At 40.0% G+C, this 7810-nt stretch overlaps 1 pseudogene; it reads left to right on the top strand.

Annotated features, from left to right (window-relative positions):
* The first annotated feature begins 604 nt into the window (after positions 1-604).
* LOC100927044 lies at positions 605-3700 on the top strand (annotated as a pseudogene).
* The last annotated feature ends 4110 nt before the right edge of the window (positions 3701-7810 follow it).

The following is a 7810-nucleotide window of genomic DNA, read 5'->3' as shown; positions in this document are numbered from 1 at the left end:
AAAACCAAAAAGAAACAACCAGATCATAGGAGAGTGTTCCTTTAGACATGGGGATCTCATATATGTTTTAGAAATTTCTTAGGAAACTAAATTCACCAGCCTGGCAATAAGTGCCACCTCAAAATGGAATAATAAGGACTGGATTGTGAAACCAGAATTCCCAAATAGAGATTTGACTTGGGACCTGGAATATCGAGACTTGGTGGAAATATGCAGTCTAGAATCCAGAGCTGGATGAGTGAGAAGGGCCTTTTTTTTAAATTTTTTTTTTTAATTTTAGTAAATCATTTCTTGATTGACACAAAATGCCTATAGGGCATCAGGGATCTTTAAAAAAAAAATCCAACCAAACTAGGACAATTCTGAGAGAATGGGAACTATTGAGAGGCTAAAGAGGATGATTCTCTGAAGAGACGTCACTGGAGAAGGGATATTGTCAGGTCTGCAGGAGCCAGGGAGAATAGAAGGAGGGAGGTCACTTGTGGGGAGGGGTGGGGTGAGGTGAGTGAGGAGCCGGGAAATCAGCAACTCGAGCTAGTTTGGGGGCAGGGCCGGGGACTGGCAGCAGCCTGGGGTGGGCGGGAGGGGCGGGGACTTCCGGCATCAATGCGTCTGCGCTAGAGGATCCCCCAGGAGCTTCCCCTCTTCTCTGGAGCCAGAAGCCGCACAGCAGGGCTCAGAGTGGGAGCCGGGCAGCCCAGAGCATAAGGCCGAGTGTGGGGTTTGTGTGTGGACCGCCCTGTAGTCGCGGCCCCGTCCCATCGTTCCCGGTTCAGCGGACCTGCATCCTCCCCCTCCCCCCGTGCGGCAGACCTGCATCCCGCAGTCCTGGTCCCTGGTCGGAGCTTTGCCTAGAGCAAGAAAAGCAGGTATCTGCAGGGGGCCCTTTGGAAGGAGGCGGGATGGCCGGGGCGCCAAGGCCGTCGCAGGCAGACAAGGAGATCGAGTCCGGGCTGGTGCGGGATTTTGAGGCCGCTCTGTCCGGGATCGGCCAGGAGCTGGGACCGGGGCCCTTCAGCATGAGTGATGTCCTTGCATTGTCCATGCTTAAACAAGAAGAGTCAGGGCTGCCACCTGATGATGCCAATAAAATCCTGCCCTTCCAGTACGTGCTTTGTGCTGCTACCTCTCCTGCAGTCAAGCTCCACGATGAAATACTCACCTATCTCAATCAAGGGCAATCTTATGAGATCCGAATGCTGGACAATAGGAAAGCGGGAGAACTCACAGAAATAAGTGGCAGGCTCGTGAAGAGTATGTTTCGGTTGCTGTTTCATGACAGGGGGCTGCAGCACACTGAGCAGCAGCAGCAGCTTGAGGACTGGAGATGGAACAGGCCAGGGGACAGAATCCTTGATATAGACCTGGCAATGTCTGTAGGTATAACTGACCCTCGGGCAAATCCAACCCAACTGAATACCGTGGAGTTCCTGTGGGACCCCGCTGCCAAGAGCACATCCGTGTTTATTCAGGTGCACTGCAACAGTACAGAATTCACTGTGAGACAACCTGGGGGAGAAAAGGATGTGGCATTCCGACTTCAGATTGACACTTTCAAGGAGAATGAGAATGGAGAGTTCACTGAACACTTGCATTCAGCCAGCTGTCAGATCAAAGTTTTCAAGCCCAAAGGAGCAGACAAGAAGCAAAAAATAGACAGGGAGAAAATGGAGAAGAAAAGCCCTCATGAAAAGGAAGATTACCAACCTTCCTATGAGACAACTCTATTCACAGAGTGTTCTCCATGGGCCGAGATCCCATATGTCACCAATTCCCCATTAGCTGGCTTTAACAGTTCCAGTTTTTCCACCGGAGAGGGGAACGGTTCACCAAGCCACCAGCCAGAACCATCTCTTCCTGTTGCGGATAAACTTCTGCCAACAACTAACTCCCAGGAAACTCAACAGTGGCTACAGCGCAACCGATTCTCTGCCTTCTCTCGGCTTTTCAGAAATTTCTCAGGGGCAGATTTGTGGAAGTTAACCAGACATGATTTTATCCAAATTTGTGGCCCTGCTGATGGAATCCGCCTCTTCAATACCTTAAAAGGGCGCATGGTGAGGCCCAGGCTGACAATTTACCTTTGTCACAAATCCTTGCAGTTGAGTGAGCAACAGCAGCAGAAAAATGAGAAAGGAGAGTCAAATGATACTTTGTTTGTGTACCGTGCCATCTATCTGGAAGAACTGACAACTGTTGAGCTGACAGAGAAAATCGCTCAGCTTCTCAGTCTTTCTCCTTGTCAGATCACTCAGATCTACAGAGTGGGGCCAAAAGGAATCCATGTTCTCATCAGTGATCAGATGATCCTCAACTTTGAGGAAGAAACTTGTTTTCTTCTGAACACAACGAAAGCTGAAAACAACGATAACTACTATATCATCCTGGAATAGAAGGGGAACATCTTGTGTGGGTAGCTGCTGCTTCCTTCTCCCCTTGGACACTCCCTCTCTTGCAGAGGGATATGGACAGAGAATTGGAGGTCTGCAGGAGCCTGACTGATGGAGAGTTGGAGGTGGAGTGATGCTACACTGTGGAGATGTGTGCCCAGCCCTCCATTCCTTGTCCCAATTCTCTTCCCACACACAAACTCCTGTCTTGCATGAAATTCTACAGCTATTTCCTAGTTACAATTTCTGGAGTATGTTGTTGTTGAATATAGATAGAAACTTGTCACATTATTTAAATTTTATGTAAGGGCATGATGATGATGGGAATTGTGTTTTATTTAATTGTATGATAATCGGGAGACATGTAATTTTTGTCTAATATATAAATAAGAGTGAATCTCTATAATCTATAGAGTACTCATCAACCAATTCCCCCATGATATACCTGTAGTCTCTGCTTTCACTGCAGTGTACTTGTTCCTGGAAACCAGAATGGTGAAGAAAATGTTTTTTTTCTCCAGTGCACTCTATATTCTGTCATTACTCTCTTGACACCCCATGGTGATCATTGCTTAGAGGAGAAACATCTGCCAAAAGTAACTTACTTGTAGGGTCAGCAATACGAAAAATGCAATATAGATGCTTCTCTTATCTCATTCTCTTTCTTTTTCAAGGGAAGGGATTATGCAGAGGGCACTATTACACAATAAAGTTGGCAGGATTTAGGTTAATTTTTCACAGTGAAATTTTCAGGCCTTTCTTTTAATGTGTAGAACTTTTTCCATTTTCTATCCTGTGTCCTCATTCTTAGATTTTGTTTATGTAGTATTCTTGACTGGGTACTTTTTAAGGAAGTCTTTCCCATGTGAGTAGAAGGAGCCCCAGACTAGGAGTTAAAACTGGAGTTCTTATCCTTACCTCTGCATTGAGTCACTCTGATCCTGGAAAATTTAATCCTTTTGGGTCTTTCCTTCCTCATCTGTGAAATAAAGAGTTTGAAAAAGGTGATCTACAAAGTCCTTTTTCATTCTAAAGTCTAGAATTATATGATCCTATTTGTAATTACATCCTTTCCACGTGTGTTTGTTCTACTTCAAAAAATTATTGTGTCTGTGACTATGGGTATTTGTTGTTTTGCATGTAGATTGCTAAAATTCCCTTAACAGATTGAATTAAGCTGAGGAAGACAATGTTAAAAGATTCTGTATGTGTTTAAATTTTTTAAGCACTTGATAAAATGTAATTGGTTTCTGTACAAAGGAAATTTTTGTTCATTAAAGTTATCATCCTGCAATGTAATTTAATTTCTCTTGGTTTAAAGCAAATGAAAAATCTTTAAGGTAGAAGATTTCTTTATTCAGTTCAAATTTCTTTTTAATAAGAATGATTATCAGGGACTATCAGAGAAGGCACTTAGAACCTAAAACATCTGACACTGATGGACATTTCTAATTTGGAATATGAAAGTTTTTAGGCTGTAAAATTTGGAATGTCATTATTGAGAGATACTAAAACAGAGAAAAGGGGAGATATGGGGCAACTAGTTGGAGCAGTGGATAGAGCATCATTCCTAGAGTCAGCAGGGACTTGAGTTCAAATGTGGCTCCACACAGTTATTTCCTGTGTCACCTTGGGCAAGTTACTTAAACTTGGTAGTTTAAAAAAAACTGGTTGATGTTCAGAGACTGAGAATGAAATTTATCAAAACAGTAGAATTTTCATACATGTAATGAGAGGCCTGAGAAGGGCCGTGGGGAAGAGGAGAAAAGTAGGAGCCCTTGGAAGAAGCTAAATAAGAGTGAGAAGGGCTCCTAGAATATAAAAGGTAAAGCATGCCTTGTTCTCATATCTTTCAACTTCAGAACATGGGAGGGTCCTGAGAAAATAAATCATGTGGTCTGAAAGAAGACTTAGAATGGAACATAACAATAATTGTAGGATTTGTGCTCATATTTAATCTGGACTAAAATATTGGCCAGTTTGAAAGAATTTATGAAACATGACCATTTTAGATTTAGGAGGTCAGTCTCTTATTCTAATTACATTTATATTATGCTCTAAAATAATCTAACATTTCAATGTAATGCAAAGGCATATTATTAAAGTATTGTCTAGTTTTTGGCTACCTCCCCCCAAATAAAACAAACACTCACAACCATTAAATCTACCACATCAAAACTTATGTAGTTCTGTGCCTTTCATCTTTGATAAAGATTGCTATTGATATTCCGATTCATTACAGTGAATATAGGGCTTATTTCCAAAAAAAAATAAATAAGTGTGGGACATCATGAGAAGTGATAATGGACAAGACATCTTTCAAAATCAGGATATTACTGATGCTCTTGTGCAGTGTAATAATAATAAGGACATGATAATTTTGTTTAAAAACCAAACTTTAGAGAACTTTGGAGGTTATAGTTTTAGAATCCAAAAGGTAAGTACTTGGAAGGTCATTAGAACACTGAATATTCTTGTTCAGGGTCAATTCTTCCTTCTAGAGGTGTAGATTTTGAGTAGAAAGGGAATTCAAAGGATATCACTGGAGAAGAAATATAGAACTTAGAATAGCTGAGATTCAAGGAAATATTGAAATCAGAATCCTTAAGCATGAGGTATAGAAGTCATAATATTAGTAGAACAAAGAGAGAAGAGATTGTTCCAGGGCTGATAAAAGAAATAATCAGAAGTAGTGAAATTTGACCACATAGTATGACAAAACTTGGAGGAGCCATGGAGAAGAGAATAAGAGAACATTGAAAAGGAGGGACATCAGAGAGGGGAAAGAGAGAGGGAGGAGGGGAAAAGAGGAAGGGAGAGAGGGAGGTAAGAAAAATCCGGTGCAATTCTCTGCCATTATTTCATTGAAAAATTATAATGACACTGACTGTTCAGTAACTTAGACTTAATGGTCCATGTATTTTATTCATGGTATTTATAACATGGATTTATGAAGGAGAACACTGCTGTGTGGAAAATAGTCTATAATCCTGAATTGATCATGACTTTAATCCTGAAGTAGAGAGTCCTGGAATACTGAGCTTGGATGAGTCAGAAGGGTAATTTGCTTTTTGGTCGTCGGGAATCTTTAAGAAAAACAAAGAAACTCAAAACGGAACCAGACTTAGACCTGAAAAATATCTGTTCAGAGGCTAAAGAGGAAAATTTGCTGAAGAAATGGGGTGGGAGAAGGGATACTTTTGGGTCTGGGGGGAGCCATGGAAAAGAGGAGAGATGGAGGAGAGCCTCTAAAAGAAGGAATACTGATATCCAGGAGAGAACACCAAAGGTCAAGATTAGAGTGCCCTCCAATTTTCCATATGTAATAGCTGTAAGACTTTGAAAATCTAAACTAATCTGGTCTGGAATTGGCCTTCAAATGCTAAATGTCCTAATATTAAAGGCTTACTTTAAATATATTCCTTCTGGGAAAGAATATGTCTCCTTGCAATTAAATATTGTACAACATGCTGGGCACTTATAAGAGAAATTAGTTAGTTTTAAATATTTGTATTGGTAAGATTCATGTGTGTTGTAAGAATTCTCCAATACAAAATGGAAAAGAAAAATCCTTATGGATTCTAGATGTCTCTCACCCCACAATACAAAGTCTCAGCCCTTTGGAACACTGACATTGAGGACTTCCTGGGACCTTGTAAGGATCTTTCTTTCTGGGATCCTGGAGTTTAGAACCCAGAATTTGCTAGTCAGGAGATAAGGACTGCACCTGAAGGTCCAGATTTCCAGTGAAAACCTTAGAGAAAGTAAGGGAAGCAGAGTGGTTCATGGGACATAAAAGATATGTGCTTTAAAAAAATTTGAATAAAAGCTCATCAGTTGGTTGAAACTATAGAATCTGTTAAGCCAGTATTGTGAGGGCCAAGAGAAGAGAAAGAAAAATGTATGGCACCTGAGAATGGACATTTTCAGCAAAAGGAGAATTTCTAGTGTCAGGTCTGACATACATGCTTCCATGGCAACAAAAATGAGAGATCTCTCAGTGCCCATAGGAGAAGAGACCTCAGAGTAACAAGAGGGCTTAGGGGGAGCTAAAAGCAGATTTTACAGAGTCCTGGTAAACAGTATATGCTAAAGGTGGAGGCATTCAGAAGAGAAATCTTCTCAGAGAAGGAGCTTCTAAGTGGAATACCTCATTACTCACAAGGATTTCTTTATATATTTATACTCTGTAAGCCTAAGTATTGGTCATTTAGCACTCAATAAAAAAATAATATATGTCATACGAGATAATTTATTTCTTCCAATATTAAAAATATGCTGGGCATCACTGATGAAAGAAGTATAGAAATTAAAACCAAACAAAAGGGAAAAAAATTCTTCAGAGAAGACTTTCAAACTGCTGGGCAACCACTACCTTCCCTTATGAAGTAAGGAAAGTAAATGTTTTTACCCCTAAACAAATGCAGTTTTATGTAATTCTTTCTTCAGTACACATTTTCCCCCTATTAATCATAATGACTATCAGGAATTTTTAGAAGGAAAAGATTCCATGAAATGGATGGAGTTTATAAAGGAGACAACTTCCCATTTAAAATTCTCATATTAGTTAGACCTTTGCACATTGTAAACCTAATAAAATAAATAGAAAATTCATACTTTGACCTAATTTTGCATGATATGGTTTTAAAACTAAAAATCTCATGCCTTGGATGGTCTGTAGTACACTAAAGCTTGAGGCTTCCAGGTACCCTTCATGTGAGACTGTTGGAAGTTGTTGGTAACATGGAAACAGAATGTCTAAGCTAGAAGTTAAATCCTACCTTCAAATGTCCCTAAAAAGACAGGAAACTGAAGCTGGAGTATGTGATCAAGGGAGATCACTTAGAACCTAAAACAACTGACATTGATGGACATTTCTAATCCAGAATCTGGGATGTGGTTAGACTGTAAAATATGGAATGTAATTATTGAGAAGAACTAAAACAGAGAAAAGATGAGATATGGGGCAACTAGTTAAGTAAGTGGATAGAGCACCATTCCTGGAATCAGCAGGACCTGAGTTTAAATGTGGCTTCAGACACTTATTTCCTGTGTCACCTGAGCAATTCACTTAAACCTGATTATTTTTTAAAAGGGCAAGATGTTCAGAGACTGAGAATTAAATTTATCAAAACAGTGGGGTTCATTTTGAAATGAGAGATCTGAGAAAGGCCATGGAGAAGAAAAGGGGAAAGGAGTTCTTAGAAAAAGCTAGATCATAGAACCAAAAAAAAAGGTAACATATGGCATGTTCTCAATACTTCCATCTTTCAAACATAGGGTCCTGAGAATGTAAATCATATGGTCTGGAAGGGAGTTTAGAGTTAAAAATATCAATAATTCCAGGTTTTATAATCATACATATTCTTGGCTAAAATATTGGCCATTTTGAGGTAAGTTAAGAAAAATGATTTTAGATT

This window comes from Sarcophilus harrisii, chromosome X (assembly GCF_902635505.1).
Source record: "Sarcophilus harrisii chromosome X, mSarHar1.11, whole genome shotgun sequence".
Classification (NCBI taxonomy): domain Eukaryota; kingdom Metazoa; phylum Chordata; class Mammalia; order Dasyuromorphia; family Dasyuridae; genus Sarcophilus; species Sarcophilus harrisii.
Note: the sequence above shows the minus strand (reverse complement) of the source record. Positions and strands in the feature narration are given on the sequence as shown.